This window comes from Rhamphochromis longiceps, linkage group LG14 (genome assembly GCF_057381845.1).
Source record: "Rhamphochromis longiceps isolate RC_006_pf linkage group LG14, R_longiceps_female_GT1.1, whole genome shotgun sequence".
Lineage (NCBI taxonomy): Eukaryota > Metazoa > Chordata > Actinopteri > Cichliformes > Cichlidae > Rhamphochromis > Rhamphochromis longiceps.
Window position 1 is genome coordinate 9,446,807 of NC_140570.1, and position 23,510 is coordinate 9,470,316.

The 23,510-nt window shown below is 40.7% G+C and overlaps 1 protein-coding gene and 1 long non-coding RNA gene across 2 annotated transcripts in view; both read right to left on the reverse strand.

The window, feature by feature from the left end:
• LOC146653543 (calsyntenin-2-like) overlaps nt 1–23,510 on the reverse strand; it is a 367,985-nt gene that overhangs the window by 280,263 nt on the left and 64,212 nt on the right. The window lies entirely within an intron of this gene.
• LOC146653546 (uncharacterized) lies at nt 7,331–8,293 on the reverse strand. Its single transcript, XR_014914748.1, has 2 exons — nt 8,169–8,293; nt 7,331–7,579 (listed from the first exon to the last, which is right to left on the reverse strand). It is a non-coding gene; the product is annotated as an uncharacterized LOC146653546 (long non-coding RNA).

The following is a 23,510-nucleotide window of genomic DNA, read 5'->3' on the forward strand; positions in this document are numbered from 1 at the left end:
CTTCAGCAACAAAGCAATCACCAGCAGGTTTTCGGTGCAGGACCATATACCTCTTGCAACCAGTTTCACCTAGCAACACCAATCCAGCAACCCAATCACCAACCAGTCAAGAAATTCCACAGCATGTCTTTTGTCCTGTCTTCCCCCTCCCACCCCAGATGGCCGCCCCTCCCTGAGCCTGGATCTGCCGGAGGTTTCCTCCTGTTAAAAGGGAGTTTTTCCTTCCCACTGTTTCCAAAGTGCTTGCTCATAGGGGGTCATATGAATGTTGGATTTTCCTCTGTATGTATTATTGTGGGGTCTACCTTACAATATAAAGCGCCTTGAGGCGACTGTTGTTGTGATTTGGCGCTGTATAAATAAAAGTGAATTGAACCAAAATTTACTTTTATCTGTAGTGATGGGTGGTTACCGGGGTTCTAGGCCAGTGTGGTTGGAGCTTTATCAATCAGCTTAACAGCATCTGCCTGCAACCTCCAGCAACCATTCACAACCGGTCAGGAAATATTATCTTTCCCTACTGGAAAAATGGTGGTTGCCAGGCGGTCAGCAGCTGGTCTCTAGGCATGTGTGAGTGGACCTTTAGGCAACAAAACTATTGGATAGTATGGGAGCAATTCAACTGAATGAATGTTTGATACGCTGCATTTCCTGTCATGAAAATCAATAGTCATCTAATAACAACACATTTCCAAAGAACAATTAGGTATACTTACAGTCAGTAAACAATAAACAGTTTCGTTATTACTACAATGAATTAAGAACAGCGTCTGAGTAATGATTTTGGCTCCATTCTGCTGCCTCCAACTCTGACTCACGTTGTGATTGCTTGCTTTACTGCTGCAATTTAACTAATTCCAGTGTCTTGAACTTTTCTGAGTCAAACAAAATGTAATACACTAATATACCGTTTTTAGTAAACAGACACTGCTGTTTGATCTATGAAACGTATACTTGAGCATTGCTCAGGAAGCTACAATGATGTGTTACTGACTCACTTCTACAGAAATCTTTCATACAGGAAACAATAAAAACAACTAATTTCCTCCTTCCTGCAAATGTGCATTTTTTCTGTCTTTCACCTATTTGGCATCCTGTTCATAACATGTCTGAAATTAGCACCTCTACTACAGACAAGTATAGTGTTTCCTCCACAGAAAAAAAAAATCTTAGCCTGATTTTAAGCATCCTACTGGCTTCAAAGGACCGTAGGACAGGCAATTGCAATCAGGGCCACAATATAGGTACAGTAAAATTCTGATCAGCTATTCACATAATAATGTTCTTTTGCAGATATGCTTAAAAATGTCATTTTCACTCAGGCCAGGATGTTTAAGCTTAAAAACCAAACTTCCAGAAGTCTGATAAGTTGCAATGTTCTTTCTTAATGCTTTGGCAGTATGTTGGATTTGTATGTAAAAGATTGGAAGTCTCCCACCATTTTTCCCCTTCATAACGCTTTAGGCTAGATTTTGAGCATTTTGAAATGGATTCATTTTAGAGGATAAATTCTGTCAGGAAACATTGTCTTAAAGCTCTGTTTCTCAGAGTCTAAAATACTATAGCTTAGTGTGGATGCAGGGTGAAAGTGAAGAAAAAAATATATATCAGCATCATTGTGAACATGGTCGACATCTTGAAAAAGATTAAGCTTTCTGTTTGAACTGCAACCCTGAGTTTGCCTCCTCAGTGTTTCTTGCCAACACGGGGTTTACTGTGAGGTCTGTACACAACCTCTGTTGAGCAAAGATCATAGACTCACAGACACACACACTGAAGCAGACCAGTGTGCATGCTGTGAGCAGCCTGTGCCCTTTGCTGAAGGTTTCCTGCTGTGCTACACAGAGACCAATGCTCTTTCCCTCCCCACATCCCCAGCGCTCACACATAGTGATCACTTTAATGACTGCCAAGAGATCAGATCTTTATTTATCAGACAGACTGTAGAATACACAGCACTGAGGGTTTAAGGACCAAATCCTCAACCCGCAGCGACAGATTTCAGTAATTTGGAAACTTTGATCTCTCACGAATGTGAACCTGATGAGAATACAACCAAAATGCATGCAACACAAAACGGCAGTGATGATTTCTATGCTGCTCTAATAACTTTCCTGTTGTTCACCCAGACACAAAAAAACCATTTATTTTCCAGGCTAAACATCCAGCGCTTTCCCACTGATGCACAGAACCAAAGCCCAATTCATCAGAAGAACACAAAAATAAAGGGGTGAAAGAGGGAAAGTCCAAATCATTTTTCATGTTCAGCTTTGGCAATGCTCCAGACAAACAGTCCTTCATTACAGACACACTGTTATTGTGTGTCTAAGTCATTTTGCCATGATTCTTTGTGTGAAAAAAAGGGTAAAAGTGAAAATTAATTACAGACCAGTCACACTGCTGTCAGCAATGTAGCAAGTGCTTCCATGTTATCGTTATGGAAACCTCACATGGAGGACGATGCATAAGGCCCATTCTGATCACCATGGAGACCACAGGAAGAAAAGGGAACAAACTGATTGATTAGGCTTTAAACTAAGAAAAATATGGCCCACTCTTTCTACATGTCCAACTCCAGGAGCAGGTTACACACGTGTACATACATTCCTGTACAACCCTTCTGTCACAGTCATGATGTATGATGCATGAATACACCTTTGAAACCCATAGATGATAAATGAGGAAACAGTTTTTGGTGCCAATGTCTCCTAAGCCTTTGACAGACCGGTCCCTATATTACCAGAGTGAGAGCTGTTTCTGTATCCTTGGCTAGAAGTAATCGAAAATTTTAATTTCCGAGCTCTGGTTTAAGTTTGTACTTTTTGCAGATGATGTGACCTTGTTGGTTTCAGTAGACAATTACCTTCTGCACTAAGGCAGAATTGGGTCTGAGCCCATGGCTCTATCAAGTGAGGGTAAAATGCAGGGTAAACTGACAAGTGGATCACACTGATGCAGGTTTTATATAGGACCTCTATGCAGAGGGAGTTGAAGGTTGTGATGAACCTTCACCCATTTTGGTAATGATGTTTTGTTATTCACTAAACCACAGCAGCCTAAATTATTTTCCTCCTTAGTGAAGCCAGTGTTCCTGTTCTGACTGAAGGGAATTTTCACTTTTTCACTAAGTTGTTTAGATCACACGGGGGCTTTTTTTGTTTTGACACAACCAATGAAATGGCAGAAGCCAGAACTCACTGAGATGCTTATGGCAGGCCCTAGTGATGTGTTACAATTTAATGGAAAACCCCTCATTAGCAGATGCATGTTACCCTAAGTCATGATCCTGCAGTTACCCAGTAATAAAGCCTGCTTTGCGGAGACTGGCCCTGTGACATGGGACTCTTGCATTTGTGGTGTGACTGGCACATGAACTTTCGTTTTGACAAGACATGCTCAACACAGGAAATTCATCTCAGGCTGCTATAGCACACAATTTAACCACGGTTGCAACAGCAATTAGCAGTTTAGCTACTTGTTATATATACGTCCCAGAAGGAGAAGAACTCACTGAGCTTTCTATCACAGATATCTCAATGAGAAAAAGTAATGGGTAAAAAAATTTGTTCAGTATTAGAAAAGTAGCATTAATTACTGGGAGGTAGATATGAAAGTTGATAAGTAATGTTGAACTGAAAAGGTAAGAGAGCACTCCTGGAGTAATATAGGATTTGCTCTTTTTAATGCTAAATCAGGTAAAAATCATAGAAATTGCATTAAACATTTCACCTTAAAACCTATGACAAGTTTCTGTAAAACATCTTCTGGTTGGAATCTATATCTTTACGTCTGGAGGTTTCCAAGAGTGTCCAAGCTTGTCCAAGTGGTAGGAAACTTTTAGGGGAAACCTAGATCAAACACACCTCATCTAATTCAAGCATCCTTGAGAAAGGGGCTCAAAGATGTTGCTTGTTAGAGTAACAGGCATCTTATTCAACTTGCTGCCATGGGGATGTCTCTTCTAGTGGTACACATGAAGGCTGAGTCGAAGTTGACTTCAACTGTTCTGATTTTCATTAAACTGGCGCCAATCAGTCAATTAGGTTGTAACTAATCAATTAAAATCCAATCACTGTCAAGCGCCATAACCAATCAGCTTATGATGGAATGTCTAAACATCAGCATGATGTCAGTGCCTGTTTCTGCAAAGATAAAAGAAGAAGGGCAGAAGAGAAGGGGTAAAAGATCACACACGAGGACTATTAGAATGGAAGCAGTGTGGAGGTCAGAATCAAGCCTAAAAGTAACCATGATGAATTGCTAATAAAGGTACAGAAAATCTTTCACAACACACCTTTTTTCCCCTCTTAGCTTCCAAGATGTCATGCACCCAAATGTTTCAGCATTTACGGTACCAGCAACAGAGTTAAAGATTAGAGCAGGACAAGATTAGCAGGACACTGATCCCCAGCTTTCTGGCTCATCCAGTGTGATGCTCTGAAGAAAACCATTAGCTAAATGTCTGAAATGTAAAATATAAAGCAAATGAAAAGAAATGAAACTTACAAAAAGAGATGAAAAGAGTTCAAAGAGAGACAACTGCACCATTGTTCTCTGTTCGTTGCGTGGAGGCTGCCTCAGATTCAGGCTTCTTTGATTGTTCTTAACGAGATTAACGTTTCGAGGAACCCTAACGATGCTCCGCTGTTAATGAAGGCGGATCAGATAAGGGCAATGCAAGAAGATTAAAAAAAGGAGCATTAAAGGAGAAACCTTTGGAACAGCATAAAGAATGGAAAAAAAGCATCTTTGGGTTTTGAGTCTTATTTGCCATCTCTAAGCCCCAAAATGAGTTGTTTTTTCCCCCTTTGATGATGATGATAACAAATCAAACAATATTTGAGTATATAACAAAAAAAATCAATTTTTTGGAGAATAACCATTAACATGGCTTTTGATAAAGTGTTATTTTAAAAAGGAGTGTGTGTGTGTGTGTGTGTGTGTGTGTGTGTGTGTGTGTGTGTGTGTGTTTAGACCTGGTAAGAAATTCTAATAGGTAGCTGGCAGTTGTGAAAGTAATCCCCCGATACCTCTACTGCAAAACCCTTTTCTCTGCCTCTTTCTCTGTCTGTCTTTGTGCCTTCTTCCTTCTATCACTTTGTCTTATCACTGCAGCAGCCTAATGATGATGAAGCTATGGACTCAGCAAAGGAGTCAGAAGAGCATTACCTATGTTCCAGATACACACACACACACACACACACATGTGCACCCCGTTTAATGGTTCTGAGGTGAGTCTGGTTTATGCTTTCGCTATCAGCACAGCCTAATGGCTCAGTTAGACCAACAGTGATTTGGTATGGTGTGTAATTCGTGTCCGTGTCCTGTGTAGCATATGTGAGATTAGCCCTGTAGCAATGGGCAACAAGCGCTAGCTGGCTAAGCATCAGTGCCACTGTTATGGGTTAGATCTGGGCTTAATCTTGAAAAAACAAGGCTGCAGCCGCACTAAGGTAGACCATCAGAGAGGCGGGTAAGGTAAGGTTTGATGCACAGACGAATTTGGACATAGACCAAAAGGAGACCGAACATCAGAACATGGGACGTTGTGTGTGTGTGTGTGGTATATGCTTCTTTCTCTTTTGCTTAATACGATGGTTGATGTGAGAGAATTTAGACATTCTCTGAGAATTCTCCCTCAGCTGTCAGTAAACGCACCCTTTCATTGGTGCCCAGAATGAGTAAAACTGTAACAATGAACAGTGAACAGAACTGGCCAAAGGAAAATAACGCCATTTTAGTTGGATTTATCATTCGAGTTTCAGATTCCTGCTGAACAAAAACTACTTTTATTTTTACGGCCACATTAATTACAAAAAAAAGCTGCAACCTATTGATCATGAAACTAATCTAAACATGAACAATGACATGGGCCACACAACAAAAGTTACAAAAACATTTATTGGATATTTACATCTACCTGATAAGGTGGCTGTAGCACAGGAGGCAGAGAAGGTCATCTAGTGATGGGAAGGTTAGTGGTTCGTTCCCTGGTTCTCCAGTATTCATGGGAAACCCAAGTTCCTCTCTGATGCATCCATTTAAGTATGATGGATGTGTTATGTGTGTGAATGTTAGCTAGGAAGCACTGAAAACGTGGCATGTTATACAGCGCTTTGAGTTCTCTGGGGGAGTAGAAAAGCGCTATATAAGTAGTCCATCAGTCTATTTACCCAATACCTAATGATGACTAGTATACAATAATAGCAATTCCTGTGAACATGATATAAAGTAACCTAGATCACTGCTTGGATAGTGTTGAATTATTATTATATTTTTTAATTTGGTTTGGTGGATATTACAGTGACATCACACATTGCAGTCAGGGTGTCCGATTAATTTATTGTGGAAGAACCATGGAGATACAACGTAGCAGCATGCTGAGACAGCCGGGGAAGGGTGAACTGTTTGATGTGTTGAGGGCCATGTAACAGTTTGGGAACTGTGCCAACTGCCCTTTTTATCCATGAAATAAAACCTGAGGTGCCTACATCAAGAGATGAGTAGCCAGATGGTAACTCTTCAACACAAAAATAAAGAGGAAAAAGAAACAGCAGCTGTGGACGTAAGCAATAACAGACCTAAACCTGTCTTTAAGTTAAAGTTTACATTTATTTCCACTATATATCATGACAGGTTATTGTTTCATAAACAGTCTTTGTAAAGACTGTGAAGCTTGGAGATTGTCACTAGCTTGTAATGCATAGTATCCAAATTATCTCTAGATTAGCTAAATTTGCCACAGTGTGTGGAGTGCTCTTCAACTGCAAGTCTTTTTGTACTGAATGATTTATAAATAGGCATAAAAAAATAGTGTTAAGCACATACCAAATAACAACCTGAGATTTTGAAAAAGACATCAAAACAAACTCTGTGTGGTTTTGTGGTTTCATTACATCTGATAAGTTACTACAGATAAGTTACTATACTATTTGCATATTATATACTATGTTGGTTTAGCTACCAAGTGTTATAAAGTTAGCATTTAGCTTGTAGCTAGGTACACAGCAAATCCAGCATGTCCAAATTAACACTGTCGGATTTGATTTCAACACTGTTGAAGTGTCTATATGGGTCCACACCAGAGAGTGTTAATTTAACTCTTTTTGGAGAGTTGGTACGTTAACTCTGATTTAGTGTTAAACACCAAATCTGTCTGGAGTTGATAATTTAACACTTGGTGTTAAGAGTTTATATATTAACTCTCAAAGAGTATTTTAGTTTAACTACGTAAGAGTTATCTTCTAATTCATTCTAAAAAGCGGGAATTTTACTGTTCTGAACTTCTAGAAATTTCTTTTGGAAATAAACATTTACTAAAAAGATGCAATGGTTTTTGAAAAACATTTATTCTGAACTGTGCACCCCAATTTCAAAACATTTTCTGAAAGATGTAACAGTATACATGTTCTCACTTTCATTAGAATTTTGTTTATCAAAAGGTCTGACATGGTAAATGCAAATAACAGCATTCTCATCACTTATTTCTTCAATACAATATGCATGTCCTTCATTCATCCCTTTGTGGAACTTCAACGCACTTCTGCTCTCCCCCATATTCCATCTTCACAAGCATATCCTGTGTGGAGATTGAATAAAAATTAGTTGACACTAATTAATGGCACAAATAATCCAGTAAACAATTGCAGCACAGTAAAAAAAAAAAAAGGAATCTTCTTTGAGCCATTACTTGTGTAAAGTATTTTCCCAGAAGACAAGGACACAGGCAACAGGTAATACTGAGCTAAATGTAAAACCTCAACCTTTTTCATTTTTACCTAAACCGTGTGCACAAAACTCTGGAGGGATCTATGCTAACGTAGAACCCAGTCAGGACGTCAGCTACTGCTGTTTGCTCGTTGTTGTTTTTTTTATGGGCGATCGTTTTCAGGCTTCAAGTAGCACCATTATACCAACATTTCACATTCTAGACATTGTTTTAGGTGTATTTGACCAAAAGTTTGACTGAAAATTCACATGCAAGCTTTTTTTCAAGGCTGTGGTATTTGCCCGCAAACAACAATACCTTTCAGCTAGCTAAAACAGAATATTATGCTATCAGCGAGCAACATGGCTAATGCCTTTCACACAGCTTTGTCTCAACTTCAAAGAGCCACAGAAGTAAAAGCTAATAACAATTGAAACAATCTTTGAAAAAAATGACTTACCAAGCATGGCAAACAACTCAAATATGTAGAGCAAAATGTTCTGAAACGGCTTCACTTCAGCTTCGATTGGAGCCGTGCTGGGGGCGGAGTCTGTGAATTTACTCTGTTGGTGTCATAGCCCCTCTAGGAGTTCAGAGTTAAGAGGTCAAGAGTTAATGTTTACATTGTAACACCTCCAGATTTGACAGAGAAACACTCATTTTTAACACTCGATTTTAACTACTATCATTTTACACCTCAGAGTTACATTAAAAGAATGTGATTCTGCTTAGAGTAAAATTAACTCTACTTTTGCAAGGAGACTATTAACACCAAAAAATTTAACACTTTTGAATTTGCTGTGTACAACTACATCGCAGATTTTCCATCCCTTATCTTCTGTTTAACCCTGTTTAGGGTTTGACGATATAAGGGCACGATATAGGGCAACAGTCTTAACCACCACTGAGCTCCTAATTAGAAGGCTGGTGGTTTAATCGCTAGCCGTTCCAGTCTTCATGCCAAAGTATCCTTGGGTAAGACACTGAACCCTGAGTTGCTCTTGATGCATCATCATAGGAAAGCACTTAGATGTAGAGAACAGTGCTTGTGTGAATGAGACATGTTGTGTGAAGCACTTTGATTGCTCGATAGAGTAGAAAAGTGCTACATAAGAACCAGTTCAGCATATTGCGAATAACAAACCCAAGAAGTCACGCTCACACTACAGAGCACCGTGGCGAATTTATAGTTGTGAAAAAAATACTGGTCCTGTTAGTGGATGCTACAGTTTGACAAAATCTGTATACAATGAGCAATTCCATAGTAATGTCTCCATTAAATTAAGGGACTGACACAAAATCCTGTGTTGAGCGTTTTCTGCAAATACACCCTTATTCATGTTTTTAGTCCTTTAACGTATTTTGGACCTTTTCCATACAATTCAATAGAAAAGAACATATTCGACAGATATTTCCATGGGCTGAGATGAGCTGAAGTTAAAACAAAAAATATTGGTCCTTAAGGCATTCTAATGTTTGCCTAGTTTGCTAAATAACACCCATAGGGTGTGTACTCTATGCATGCATGCTGTTTGCTGCATATGTATCCCCTGCAGCAGATGGATAAGCATACTTGAGCTCATGCAACAGCTAATGAAAACAGATTTAGACCAAACAGACAACACATACGCTCACATTCGTCAAAAACATAGGCTAACGCACACAGGATAAAACCTGCACAGACACATTGTCTCCCATTAAGAGCTATGAAATCTCATTAATGTGCATTAGCGTGTTTGGGTGGGGATTTGGGTGGCGAGAAGATTGAATTAGGTCTGAGCTCAGCTCCCCTCAAAACAATTATTTGTCTGCCATCAGCCTATTAAAAATCAGCTTGCAGCAAAGATTACAGTTAGCGTGGGGGGGAAATAACAGCGACGGGAGAGCGTCATTCCATCTTTGTGGTCTTTCAGCAGAGGATAGTTACAGTCTTTGGCAATCTTGAGTCTCTTAATGAATGAGAATTGGATGATTCACGGAAAGTTCAGTGTTCACATGAGTCTGCGGCGGTGGATTTATAGATGAGGAATAAAATGAGCAGTTCCGTGTCCCTCTCTTCTGCCCCTTGTTCTGTATGTGCGCTGTGTTTTCCCAGGTCTCTCGAGCTTGCTGTTAATTCAATGCGCACGGGCGGAGGCCTAGGGGAGTCGTGCTTGGTTAAACTTCACTCTATATGTTGACTTAAGTATAGACTACTCAGCTCGTGGCAAAGTGGTGCGTGTGTAAGTGAGAAAGTAAGGAAGAAGGCTGCAAAATCAATATATTTCAAGCTTCTGATATCTCGTTGGGCAAATAATGAGATAAAAGAAAAAGAAAAAGAACAATGCAGATTCCTCAGGGATTTAGCATGCATATCTGCAAAACTTTTAGCTCTATGTGTGTTGAATGTGTGCTCCCGGGCCGTGGATAGAAATGCATGACAATCAGCCAGTAATAACACACAAGCCTCTTTAAATGTCACCAGAAAAATTTCCTGTGACACCCAGATCCAAAGCACACACACACTAACAGGGGATCATATGGACAAAGGTGAGATGATGATCAGTTGCAACAGGAGGTCCAAAGTGTGCCAAAAAATGTCAAATATTTAAAGAAGAAAATTGAGGCAAATTCAAATGCCCCCCCCACACACAAAAAAGAATAACTAACCTGAGGGACAGATGGAAAATGTTGGAAAGGAAGCAAAAGAGAAGCAGATTGTACACAGGCTTCAAGTAGCACAGCAGGGATGAGGAGAGTGGAGCTTTGAGATAAAAACAGAGACTGGCAGAGTGAGTCCCCGGTGAAAAGGCACCGCACTCAATCTCCATTCACCCTCAGCATCATGTGAACAAATGTTTACATGAGCGCCAGCAGGCAAGAATGCATCTGTTGCTTTCACTGCTATTTGGATATTTGAAGCTGCTGGAAAAAAGAAACCAAAATTAAGATTATTTGCTGAACACAAAGGACGGGAGCCATCAGTCCCGCAACATCTCCGACCTTCCTCTCGGTGCTGCGCCATCGAGCCGTGGACGAGAGAGAAAACATTTGGGGGGGGAAATAAGAAAAAGGACAGGGAAAGGGTTCTACAAGCATCCTTTTTGACAGCCTTTCTACCTGGACAATGGATGTGTAATAGCCCCACTTTGCAGCCCAAATAGCTAAAGCAGACAAACAAAAAGCGGACAGTGTGTACACACTGTCACAAAGGCCTTCGTCGGAACTGGAAAACCTTTTAAAGTGCAATTCCACAATGAGCCAGTAGCCTAATTGTATCTCTGATACCTGCTAAAAAATGCTTTGAATGCTGTTTTTGAATTTTTGCCTGTTGAATTAATCTGCTGCACAGATTCCTTTCAGAGCATAATCTGGAACACCGAAATGGAATTCTAGGTAAATCTTTACTGTTGTCTTAAGACAAACCATAAGTTTGTTAGCAATTTCTTCTTATGCTGTGCAGATGATTTATGTTGTTGTGCCGCAAGATTAATTGATTTACATTTCTATAGCAACAGACAGTAGCCAAACTGATCCCAATGCTCATTTCAATTCACCAGTAAGCCTTGAACGGAGCAGAGATGTGTTCTGCCACATACACTGTTAAACTGCTTCTCTTCCTGCCACATGTACTTACATTTCTCCCACTTCAATTACAGACCCAAATATTGATTTATGCAGCACAAATGAGGGAAACGAAGCCAGTGGGGTATTATAAAGATGCTCTGATTTGATTTTGCTGGAGAATCAAGAATATAATTAATGTGAATGTGCTCTTTTTTGTTATGACTATCTGAGGGTTTCACTCATTTCTGTAGCTACGCACAGAAACTGGAAAAAGGGGGAGAAAACACCACAACTTGAGATAGAAGTATTCAGACAAATCATTGATTGCACTACAAAAATGCTAATAAAACACGTCTATGCCCATTTCCTAACATAATTAGCTAAAATCTCCCCCAACAACAGGGACACTTTTCAGCTGAAATGACCATTTGTGCTCTTATGAGGCATGCGATCCCCGTGCCAGTCCATGTAATTATTGTTTCTCTTATGGGGCATAGACAGCTATTGTTATTCACACTCGCACCATATTCTACTGTACCCTCTCCGCATCAATGACTCGTGAAATCGACTCATCAGTAATAGGTAGGTACAGAGACGAAGCGGGAGAGAATGGAAGAGGCGAGGGAGACAGAAGTAAAATAATACATAGGGAGACAGAAGAGTGAGAAAAATAAAAGAAATAAAAGCAAAGTGAGAGCCTCCCAATGAATACCTGGTGAGTCGGCTGATAATACAGGTTATCATGATGCTCGGCTCCTTTTATGAAATTAAGCTGTTTTACAGGATGGAGGATAAAGGGTGAAAGTACAAAGAGAAAGAAAGGGCCATGCCTCAGACATTGCTGAATATATGAAGGATGGTATTGGAGGCCAGGTATTGATCGAGGTAGGCATCAGCTCAGCTCTGGAGAGCTGATCAGATGCCTTGAAAGAGGCTTAGCATGCGCGCGCACACACACACACCGCACTGGTGTGAGTCAATAGTAAGGTATCAGCCAGAGTGCTAATGCAGTGTGGTCGTACTGTAGATCCAGATTGGGAGAGCCTTTTTTTTTTTACCCACAGAGTTAGGATGTTTCTTTCCTTTCCTTTTTTTTTTTTTTTTAAAGATGACTCAAAATGAGAACTAGACAGAAATCAGTAGATGCATTTTATATATAGTTTCTACTGCCTGCTAAGATTTTAGACTGTGCACCATTGAGCCTTTCTCCAAACCTCATGATTAGAAATGTCTGCAACTTGAGCCCACTTGCGATAACCAAAGAATTCATTTTCAATAATTAATGACACAGCTGAGGAAAATGATACTTGCTTATAATTTATTAAGTTTCTAATACCCTGAAATACCTGTTAATCTGATTCATCAGACTATTTGATCACCGTTGAATGAAGATTGCAGACAAGCGAAGACCTGTCAACATATTTTCATTTGGGTGCTGCTGAACTGAAGCCTCACAAAAGATCATCGAAACATCACAAATCCTAAAGACAACATGTGCCAAGTACAGCCCAGTGAGAAGAGCACAAACAAACAAAAATCTACAAGAGGTTGGTAGCTGTGACAGGATAGTAACATTGATGCTATTACCCTTAGCATATCCGTAATGTTAGCTAGCTGTTGGGATTTTGGTCAAAAGAAAATAGTTGCCTGATCAAACTGCTCAAAATAAGGTCTGTAGATTCTTTTTTGGAGTAACTAGGTCTTGATTTCTGAAAATAGACACCAGATTTTGAAATGTGCTGCTCTCTTACTTTGCTAAAAGGTGAGTGCTGCTCTGTTATATCTATTACGCTTCTATTATATGGTGGCCCTGAGAGGTCTAATGCACTCCAATTTAAGAAAACACGAGCAAATAGAAAAATGTAGCAAGAGTGCACAAAACACAATGGAAGCTGAATGAAACATAGAGACCAAAAAACACGTGAAGGTGTTTTTTTTTTTAAAGACAATAACATGACAAAACAGCTGTGCAAGTGACAGAAACCAAAACATGCTTAAAATATGTGGACAATTTTATCACATGATTCATGATTAGGGATTGATACCGGTGTCCGGTGCCATGATGTACCGGTTCTGACATAAACGGTAGTAACCAGACCGAAAAGCAGCGCACATTTCGGTGCTTTATTTCAGTGCTTTTTTTTCCTGAGCTGTGATACACTTCTAGCCAATCATTTTACGTTTCCGAGGATAGTAGGCGGGTCCAGGTACATACGTTCTTTTAGAGCAGAGCTACAGATTAAAAATGCACAAGGCGAAGCGGTCAAAAGTCTGGCTGTACTTCACAGCAAAATATGCAAACTCAGCAGCCTGCAACAAGTGCTTTAAGCTGATACTGTGATACTGTCAAAGGAGGTAACACCTCAAATCCGATGAAACACCTGGCGACGCATAGCCTTTTTTTTTAAAGCCCAGAAATGTGCCGTATTTGATAGCTTGCTGCGAGACCTCACACCGAGCGCATCTACTGCGGGTGGGTTGCCTGTTATGCAACATCCCCCAAAAACACGAAGAGGAGAGTCCTGGCCCCTAGCCCTGCCAGTGTAGCAGAAATGATGAGGATGATGATGCAGCAGCAGCAGCCGTTCTTCTCTGCGTGAGTAGCTTAATGTTGTTCGTGTGTAATTTACGTTGAGTAGGCTAACCACGTTATTACATTAATGCACGTAAGGTGAACTAGCAAACATCATCATAGCTACATGCGGCAGATACTCCCTTCACCCTGGCCAAAAAGGCTAAAATGACCAAAGAAAAAGTGGGAAACAGTTAAACATGAGAGGTTTTTGGACAAAGTTTGTGTTTTTTCCATTGTTTAAGCACTGCTTCCAGCCAAGAGTGATACCATATATGCCCCACAGCTGCAGAAAAGGCTAACATTGTTATCTTTTTACAAAAAACAGCTGAGCATGAGAGGTTTTTGCACCAATTTTGTGTTCTCCATTCTTTAAGCACCGGTTTGAGCACCGTTTGAGCACCGGCACCGTTTCAAAAGTACCGATTTGGCACCGGTATCGGATAAAACCTAAACGATACCCATCCCTATTCATGATGTAGATTTATGTTTGGTAAATAGATTGGTTCTTATAAAGTGCTTTTCTACTCTAACTGATCACTCAAAGTGCTTTTTATGCAACTTGTGTGGATGGATGGATGCATTGTGGTGAATATCTTAGCGAATGATACTTGGCATGCAGACTGGAGACCCGCTCTGCCTCCAAAACTACAGCCATGCTATTAGCCATTTACTCTTAGCTTGTAGCTTCCACTGCTCTTCTGCCAAGGCTTAAGTTAAACGAAAAGCGAGACTTTATTGAGGTTGAAGAAATCCAGAGAAGATAAAAAAATCAAGCCAAGATAAAGGGCAATGCATAGGCAGACAACAGTATGATGTGAAAAAGAAAGTAAACTCAGGCTTTAAACAGACACAGGAGGTAATCACTGATATGGGAAACACCAGGGTAAAAACACAACTGGAAAACAAACTAGAAAAAACACACAAGAGAATGAAGCTGCCAAAACAAAACAGGAAGCAACAAAAGATGGGGACACCTAGCACAAAAACTGAGACTTGACGGTAAGACGATGGGACACGGGAAAGGCAGTATAACTGAAACAAGCAAGCGAATACAAACAAACTTTAGCCATCAACAGAAACTAGATAACAAAAACCGAGAAACATAAGGAAACAAACCAGGAAATACCTGCTAAAAGTACAAACTAAAAGTCAAATAGAAAATATGAATAATAACAGAAATTTAAAGTCCAAACTTTTCCAGTTATTTCAGTTCACACAGCCATGAGCAGCTAAGTGTAGGCCTACTACTTTCACACCTGTGGAGATCTTTTCTTGTCCTAATCCTCCTTGGTGTGCAGTCTCAATTTCCTTTCCACGTGACCTCCATCATGGCAGTGCTTGGTGATCTCAGTGAATACTATTTGATTGAAGGGAAGTAATCAGGCCAACGCATGTTGATTGAACTCTTTGTCTGCCTGTCCGCATTGCTAATGCATATACAGAGTGCATAATGTACAAACGCTTAATTCTTTATTAGGAAGAACATTTGTTATGTTAACATTTGATTAAAGCCGCAGATTGGCGCTGTAGTACTGCTCTTTCTTTCTTTTCACAATTCCTGGTCTTCTTTTCTTGCTCGTATCTTTCCATCAGTCCTCACTTTTTAAAAATACAGTGGTCCCAATACCACCTACACCTCTGATGGTGATGACTCATAGAAGAATGGATATTGGTCCAGTCAGGGCGGAGCAGAATGGGCTCAGAATTGAGATGATGGAAACATATGTGGGGAGAGCTGATTCACACAAATGGTGCATAAAGGCCAGCGTACAAAAGCTCCAGCTGCCTGTGAGCACATCCAACAATGCACGCACAAGCTGCTGACAGCGCACTGAGGAGCTACAAATTAAATCCCCGCAGGACGCATTATAGAAATGTCACATATCCATGACAATGCTCACCCTAGTAACTGACCAACAGCACCGTCTGTGTCGACCTGATTTATAGGTAACTGTGAACTTGCGCCTGTGTGGGGGTCAGTTCTCCTGATTGATCTACCTCTCTCCATCCTCTCTCCATCCTAGGTCAGAGTTCAAGAATGGCCATTCTTGAACTCCTCAATAGCAAGAAATCAACACCCAGAGCCATAAATCGACAGCATAGTCTATATTTTGGAAGTTGCTAGTACTGTATGTGTGTGTGTGAAACCTTTCCAGATTTCAGGTACCCCTAAATAATTCAGCAACACTGCTCTCTGCCTTGGAAATATTAGATGAAATATTGGAATTGCAAGTGAAATCACGGCACAAACATGAAGGGTGGGCTGAGACAATATGGGGAAAAAAATAGAAGAGGTTACTTTTGACAATATCTAGACTCTCAAATCTCATATCTTCACCTCAAAAAAAGAGTAATAAAATAAAGCAGCAGCTTATTGTTTTTGCTCACTGCATTTCTTGTGTAAGGATTCCTTTGGATATCTGATATGCAAACATGCCATCTCTCTTTGGAGACCCAGTTCAAAATAAGTATATGCATGTATGGATAAACTCTCCACAGATAACAATAGATGTGATATGCTCTGCTCATTTAATTGTGGATGTTAATTGGTCACTATATCCTCCACTGCAGTCGTTTATGGATGTGCACCCCCGTGTTGTGTGGCTTGAATTTAATTTCCCTTGGAGTATTAAATACCATCATATTGTGTCATTGTATTATTATCCCTTCTGGGCTGTTGCCCAGAGCAGCATGCTGTAAGTGTTTTGTGGTGTAATGCTCAAAACTCCTGTTTCGGCTTTGCTCGGCTCTGAGAGCCTCCAAAGCATCATGAGGGATTTCACGACGATTTGGGTGAAACTGTGAGTCTGCTCGGCCCTTTGATCTGTCCTCTTTGTTTATCCTCCTTTAAAATCAGCCTTCCCTCTCCCTGCCTGCCTCTCGCCATCCACTCTCTATCCATCCCCTTCTCTCCTTTTCATGTTGGCACCTCAGAGTGGGAACCCCTGGCTGAGGAAGCTGCCAGATACCCAGGTAGCCTGCCGGCCTTGCCCGGCATCATCATTTTTGTTTTGACGCGTTCAACCTCAGGCAATAACACTCACCCTGTGCCACTCTCCTTCCCTTAATCTGTCTCTGTTTTCAACCCTGCAAAAATCCGTCCTTCATGCCACCCCTCGCTCTTTATCTCCCGCTCTCACCCCCGCCCCCAGCTGTTGCCAGATGTTGGCCTCAGTCACACTTTCATCTGATCTTCCCCCTCCCACACCAGCAGAACTTTTCCCCTGCACACCACACCTTTTATGTCCTCCCTTTCCAATTCAGAAACAGACAAGTGTTTCACATTTTCCTTTACAATAACACTTATCTCTACCAGGTTCTCCACCTTCCACCCAAACCACTCGCCCAGTGCCCTCATACCCTCTGATCAATAGCTCTCACATGGAAAACAAACAGCAGCTGAAGCCAAACACTTGTCAGGCTACAGTGCACAGTGGTGCTTTTCCTCACAGTCTAATGCAATGACTAATTGGATTTAGAATTGATTTGGGGGTGGGCGGGGGAATTGTCAAGTAGTGTGGAGAGAAAGAGGAAAACTGAGAGGGCTAGAGATGGATGCCTAAAAGCAGAGCTGCGAGCCACTTCAGTCAGACAGCTCCAGCTGCTGCTACACTCTGGTGACACTGTGCTCACATGGCACTTTATAAATGCCACCTCTGACCTAGCAGGCTAAAAATCTGGTATGGGGCTGACAGACGTACCAGTAGAAGCAGCTGTAGGCAGTAGGTGTCTGTTTCACCTTACTTCTGATGACTTGAACTCTTGAGTTGAATCTCTCAACCATGTGTGTAACCTTAGAGACATTTAATGGAATTATCTGACAAATAATACAGCCTGCTGAATGGTGCACACTTTCCAAGAACTTTGATTGGAATTACAGCTACAATATTAGAAGTGGCAAAATCGACACTTTGGTACATCCTGAGAAAGAAAGAAAGTAGTGGTGAAGGCAGACCTAGATGTCCACGGAAGACAACGTGGTGGATGATCACAGAATCATTTCCCATGGTGATGAGAAACCCCTTCACAGCAGCCAACCAAGTGAACAACACTCTCCAGGAGGTAGGCATATTGATAACCAAGTCTACCATAAAGAGCATTAAAGGAAATACAGAGGGTTCACTGCAAGGTGCAAGACACTCATAAGCCTCAAGAACAAAAAGGCTAGATTGGACTAAAAAATATGTTTAAAAAAAGCCTGAAAAAACATTCTTTGGACAGATGAAACCAAGATCTACATCTACCAGAATGATGGCAGAGGCAGTGTGATGGCTTGGACACTAGTGTTTACTGATGTGACACAGGACAGAAGGAGCTGAATAAAGTCTGAGGTTTTCAGAGACATACTGTCTGCTCAAATCCAGCTAAATGCAGTCAAATTGATTGGGCGGCGTTTCACTATACAGATGGACAATGACCAAAAACATGCAGCCAAAGCAACCCAGGAGTTTATTAAAGCTAAGAAAAGTATGTAAAGAATGTATTTATAAATGTCCAAGTCATTCACCTGATTACAACCCAATTAAGCATAAATTTCACTGATTGAAATGATTGAAATGAAGGGCTTGAAATCGGTAATGTACTGAACCAAAATTTGAAAAAAGTTATTTCTGTCTAAATTTTTCTGGAGCTAATTGTATGTTCACTAATTCTAGATTAAAAAACAAATATACAATCATCTGTCTGTGTGATTAATGCTCGCTACATTAAATGAGACAAATCTGATTTGAGGAAAACATTGAGACAGAAAAACAAAGACAACAACGTAGACACTGAGTTAAAAAACTCTGAGTTTCTCACCATCTACAGGGAGTGCAGAATTATTAGGCAAGTGAGTATTTTGTCCACATCATCCTCTTCATGCATGTTGTCTTACTCCAAGCTGTATAGGCTCGAAAGCCTACTACCAATTAAGCATATTAGGTGATGTGCATCTCTGTAATGAGAAGGGGTGTGGTCTAATGACATCAACACCCTATATCAGGTGTGCGTAATTATTAGGCAACGTCCTTTCCTTTGGCAAAATGGGTCAAAAGAAGGACTTGACAGGCTCAGAAAAGTCAAAAACAGTGAGATATCTTGCAGAGGGATGCAGCAGTCTCAAAATTGCAAAGCTTCTGAAGCGTGATCATCGAACAATCAAGCGTTTCATTCAAAATAATCAACAGGGTCACAAGAAGCGTGTGGAAAAACCAAGGCGCAAAATAACTGCCCATGAACTGAGAAAAGTCAAGCGTGCAGCTGCCAAGATGCCACTTGCCACCAGTTTGGCCATATTTCAGAGCTGCAACATCACTGGAGTGCCCAAAAGCACAAGGTGTGCAATACCCAGAGACATGGCCAAGGTAAGAAAGGCTGAAAGACGACCACCACTGAACAAGACACACAAGCTGAAACGTCAAGACTGGGCCAAGAAATATCTCAAGACTGGTTTTTCTAAGGTTTTATGGACTGATGAAATGAGAGTGAGTCTTGATGGGCCAGATGGACGGGCCCGTGGCTGGATTGGTAAAGGGCAGAGAGCTCCAGTCCGACTCAGACGCCAGCAAGGTGGAGGTGGAGTACTGGTTTGGGCTGGTATCATCAAAGATGAGCTTGTGGGGCCTTTTCGAGTTGAGGATGGAGTCAAGCTCAACTCCCAGTCCTACTGCCAGTTTCTGGAAGACACCAGTTTCTGGAAGACACCTTCTTCAAGCAGTGGTACAGGAAGAAGTCTGCATCCTTCAAGAAAAACATGATTTTCATGCAGGACAATGCTCCATCACACGCGTCCAAGTACTCCACAGCGTGGCTGGCAAGAAACGGTATAAAAGAAGAAAAACTAATGACATGGCCACCTTGTTCACCTGATCTGAACCCCATTGAGAACCTGTGGTCCATCATCAAATGTGAGATTTACAAGGAGGGAAAACAGTACACCTCTCTGAACAGTGTCTGGGAGGCTGTGGTTGCTGCTGCACGCAATGTTGATGGTGAACAGATCAAAACACTGACAGAATCCATGGATGGCAGGCTTTTGAGTGTCCTTGCAAAGAAAGGTGGCTATATTGGTCGCTGATTTGTTTTTGTTTTGTTTTTGAATGTCAGAAATGTATATTTGTGAATGTGGAGATGTTATATTGGTGTCACTGGTAAAAATAAATAATTGAAATTGCCTAATAATTATGCACAGTAATAGTCACCTGCACACACAGATATCCCCCTAAAATAGCTAAAACTAAAAACAAACTAAAAACTACTTCCAAAAACATTCAGCTTTGATATTAATGAGTTTTTTGGGTTCATTGAGAACATGGTTGTTGTTCAATAATAAAATTATTCCTCAAAAATACAACTTGCCTAATAATTCTGCACTCCCTGTATAGCATGTGCTTTTGTCCGTGGGTGGATGTGAGGTTATTGCCAAAGGGATCCGTTTGCAAGCACCTTGTTATACTGATGGGCTGAAACTGCGGATTCAGATTATACTTATTGTCAAGAGAACTATCTCCTTAGACAACATAATTCTGCTAACAATAGCCACTGATTACACCCATCATTTATCTCTGTAGAGGCCAAGTCTCTCTCTTTCTGATGTCACCGTGTGTTCCAGTGCATGTTAAATGCAAATTAAGAAAGGAAAGTATGTAGGTATCAGTTTATAAAGTTGTGTTAGCACCAGATGTGAGGCGGGATCAAGTGTGAAAACCTGTGTGCCAGTTTGGTTTCCTGCAGGTTTTAAGTGTTACTGACATAACAAGGACAATGATACATGACCTTTCACTATTGGTGTGAGTCAGGACACGATTGGGGGAAGGGTGGCCAGATTTACACCACCTGTTGAGGGCCAAGTGGCTTGGCACTGCTCAGCCTTGTGTCAGAGCCGGCATTGAGTGGACGTAGCATGCTGGGTGCTGCCAAAGAGGCTTAAGCTGCGTGTGTGTGTTTAAAGCTTGGAAACAGAGAACACTTGCAGCTTGGGCACCCAGAGAAGATCAAAAAAGCCTTGCTTATTCCTATGTGCAATAAATGAACTTGACTTTGCAGACCACTGAGTGCTTGTTGTTACAGTATTGGGTTCTATTTTTCCAAATATTGTGTCACCTAAAACATTAATTTCACATACTACCAGCACAATCTGACATCTAATACTAGTTACTTTGTCTGGCTGAAACAACCTAAATAATATTTTAAAGGAAAACTGTGATGATTATTTATTATTTCATTTCTTATTCTTGGACTTTAATACAGAAGCTTTGTGTTACTGGCAGTTAAAATATTACTTACTCTCACCTCACAGCAGGACTGCACCTTTTAAAACCTGTCAGCCGGCTGAGGCAACGACATGGAGTTTGCAGTTTGCATATACAAATGCAAACTGGCTTCAACCCTCAGTTTAAAGAGATGTTACCCTTAATAGTGATCCAAAATTGTCCATAGGCAACTAATGCTGTGAATATAAGCGTGTGCTGGGTTGGCTCCAGAATCACACTGACGTCATAAAAAGCCCAAGACTAGAAAAAGCTGTCTGAAACTAGGCAATATAAACCTGTCTGAAGCTTGAGCTTCCATTATATGTATAACAAATTACATAAAACTGGACTAGAAATCAGTGGCAACAGATCTTGTGGTGTGATAAATCCAAATGTGAAGTTTTTAGTTCAAATCTTTGTCAATATATATAAGGAGGAGATCAGGAGACAGGTACAACACTGAAGGTCTACAACCAACTGTAAAACAAAGTGAAGGCTCTGTCATGGTTTGGGGAATTTGTCAAAATTGATGGAATTATGAACACAGAAAAGTACAGTTGAATTTGGAATAACCGTGCAATAACATCTGGAAAGCAATTGACTGGTAGCATGACCGTGCTCCAAAAAACACTGCCAATGCAGTAAAAGCATACCTGGATAGAAAAACATACAGTGGAACACCATCAGTGAGGGATTTGCCACTCCTCAACATTACTGAAGCAGAAAACAAAACAAAGAGCAGAGCTTTGAATGTCCTTCAGAAAGCATTGAAAACTCTTCCTGAAGACTACTTACAAGAAAGCTGCCTAAGAGAGTTCAGGTTGTGTTGCAGAATAAAGCTGGTCAAACCAAATAGTGACTTTCAAACTCATTTGACTTGTACAAACTCTGTTTTTACCTCATATACTGTTTTTTCCATGTATGTTTGCACGTTTCAATAAATTGCAGCATCCATTTACCATTTTCCTAGCAAAATTCTAAAGAAAAGAGAGGTAGCTCAGGACTTTTGCACATGACTTTCTACAGTGTACCAAATGAAATAAAGTCCTATTTAACACATTTTACTAAAAGGCACTTTTCCAAGGTTTCTTTTTTCTTACAGTGTCCACTAATGAAACTAAGTTCCACCTATACTGACTGACATCCTTTGTGCCCTCTTAAGTGTGTTCTTTCATGTCTTATCTTGTTTTCACCACGATCTCTGTGCTCAGTGAGCAAGACTTGTCTCCATGTCTATCTCCTTAGGGTGAATGGCTCTGTGATCTTCTAGAGTCCATCTTCCAGGCAGCAACTCCGGGCTCATCTATCAATGCCTACTGACACAAGCCAAACAGCAGGTTTCTCGTGTCGTCTCAATGCTCCCTATCTTTAATTCACAGTCACGCAGCAGCACACCTCACGGAGAACCTCTAAGAAACACACAAGTGTTTGTGGAAGCAAACTGAATTTTCTGTGTCCACCTGTCCCTTGGCTGCACACTTGAATTCAGCGCAATCTGAGCCAGATCACACAACAAAAACAAGCCATCCGTCTTTATCATTTTTACAAGAAAAAACCTCTCACATTCACATGTACATTAACAAGAAAACACACATTCCAGCAGTGACAGGGAGATAAATAAATGCCAAGAATGAATTAAATAAATTGAAATGAACAACATGCTCAGATTGCTGATATGCCCAACACTCCTTATCTCCCACCTCACCTGTAAAAAAACATACTGTATGGGCTGATTTGCAATTCCAGACGGAGATGTATAAGTAGAGGGAAATGAGAACGAAAAAAAGGAAATGAAGATAGGGAGATCCAGGTTAAGGGTTTCACCTAGGTTGCATTCGCTTACTCTTCTTATCAGTTGCCGTATTAGAGCTGCTGTTTTCCCCTCGTTCCCCTCACGCTTTCTCCCACCCCTCCCCTTCACGCTCAGGCAATCGTGGACTTCATGTCAGAGCAATATTGCAGCTTAGCAATGAGATGCTAGATAAATGGGTGCACCAGGAGTGTTGTCATCCACCCGTGCACGCGTGTATGTTTTCTAGACTTGATGGGAAAGCTGAGGTGATAATTATAAATGTTTGCAGAAGGAATTACAGTTCCCAGTGGGAGGATGAACCAAGATAACTGTTCTTAAGAGTGCACTGCTAAGAAGGCATAGCAAAAGGGGTGACATTTATATTCACCTAGATGAGCTGCTGATAAAATTCACAGCTACAACAGTGAAATGATGATAATATTGACTGACTGTCCTATGAGCTGAGGAGAATGTCAGTTAGACTTGAGACCCTACAGTCAGTAACAGACAAGTCTTTACCGTTCAGCGTCAAGGACATGAAACATGAAGGGCGCGATGCAAATTATTATCAGCTTATGGATGACTGCATCAAAAGATGAATGTTGTTAAATAATGTAGATCATAAAGTGATTTAAGGTCCTATTAACAGGCGAAGCC